Source organism: Peromyscus californicus, unplaced genomic scaffold (assembly GCF_007827085.1).
Source record: "Peromyscus californicus insignis strain IS unplaced genomic scaffold, ASM782708v3 Scaffold_18__1_contigs__length_77618521, whole genome shotgun sequence".
Taxonomy (NCBI): domain Eukaryota; kingdom Metazoa; phylum Chordata; class Mammalia; order Rodentia; family Cricetidae; genus Peromyscus; species Peromyscus californicus.
The window spans coordinates 51,638,246-51,639,510 of NW_026294480.1; the positions used below are offsets into that span (position 1 = coordinate 51,638,246).

General features: G+C 39.9%; 1 long non-coding RNA gene across 4 annotated transcripts in view; it reads left to right on the forward strand.

The window, feature by feature from the left end:
• LOC128113596 (uncharacterized) overlaps positions 1–595 on the forward strand; it is a 23,319-nt gene extending 22,724 nt beyond the window's left edge. For all 4 annotated transcript variants that reach the window (XR_008219557.1, XR_008219555.1, XR_008219556.1 and 1 more), the window contains one exon: positions 1–595. This exon is cut by the window's left edge and continues 6,303 nt beyond it. This is a non-coding gene — a long non-coding RNA (uncharacterized LOC128113596).
• Positions 596–1,265: the final 670 nt, after the last annotated feature.

A 1,265-nucleotide genomic window follows, 5' to 3' on the forward strand; every position in this document is an offset into this window, starting at 1 on the left:
TTTCATCCGGTAATCTCTGTGTGATATTCAGAAAGTGGCCACTAGGTGGCAGCTGCGTGCCGTGAAGAAACGAACTCGACTCTACTTGGCGCTCAAAAGCCAAATTTCAGCAGACCCCTGTGCCAGCTAGAAGGAGAAGCGTGGGCACAGGATGGCTGCAGGTTGTTATTGAATCTGACCTCACCCACTAGCCCACATACAGAGGAAATGAGTGACTGTATTCTAAAAGGTGGATCTTAATTCATATGGATTAATTTAAATATGAAAACAGATGTTCAGCTCAGTTATTAAAAAAAAAAAACTTTTAAGTCAACCTGGGTATGGAATGGAAACAGTAGTATGACAACCTACTTCCTCATCTGTGAATTTTATGACTAGGTAGTTGCAATGAAAATACTGAAATTAAGCTTGGCAGTGTCACCCACTGAGTTTTGAAGACATCGTATGACTGCCACGGGTAAATATTCATGTTTTTCCACAGACTTCAGCCAACATACTGCTTTGCCATAAAAATGCATTATAAAATAACTACCTCAATAAAATTAATTAACCTCTGTCACCTCATAGAGTTACCATTTTGTATGTATTTGGAAAGATCTACCATCCTAATAAACTTGACATATACAATTTTTTTAAGTATTCCTATTTTTCATTAGTTATGCATTATCTTAAATTGATATGCTCTATTAAGTAAAGCATATTACTTAATATAAAGTAAGACTTAATATGAAGTTATTACTTAGTAGAAAGTAAAGTATATTACTAAAATAAAATTTCACCCTCTTTCCGTTCACTGCTTGGTTTGGTTTGGTTTGGGAGGTGCTGCGTCATTTACTAAAAGAAAACAAAACATGGGTGTAGCTGGAGTTTTCCTGCTTGGCCCACAGTCAGGACAAATCTCTCTCACCCGCCAGTCCCACAGCCACTCAGACCCGACCAAGTAAACAGAGACTTATATTGCTTACAAACTGTATGGCCGTGGCAGGCTTCTTGCTAACTGTTCTTACAGCTTAAATTAATCCATTTCCATTAATCTGTACCTTGCCACATGGCTCGTGGCTTACCGGCATCTTCACATGCTGTTTGTCATCGTGGCAGCTGGCAGTGTCTCTCTGACTCAGCCTTCCACTTCCCAGCTCTATTCTCCTCCTTGTCCCGCCTATACTTCCTGCCTAGCCAATGGCCAATCAGTGTTTTATCTATTGACCAATCAGCAACACATTTGCCATACAGAACATCCCACAGCACATGGGAGTGGAGATACA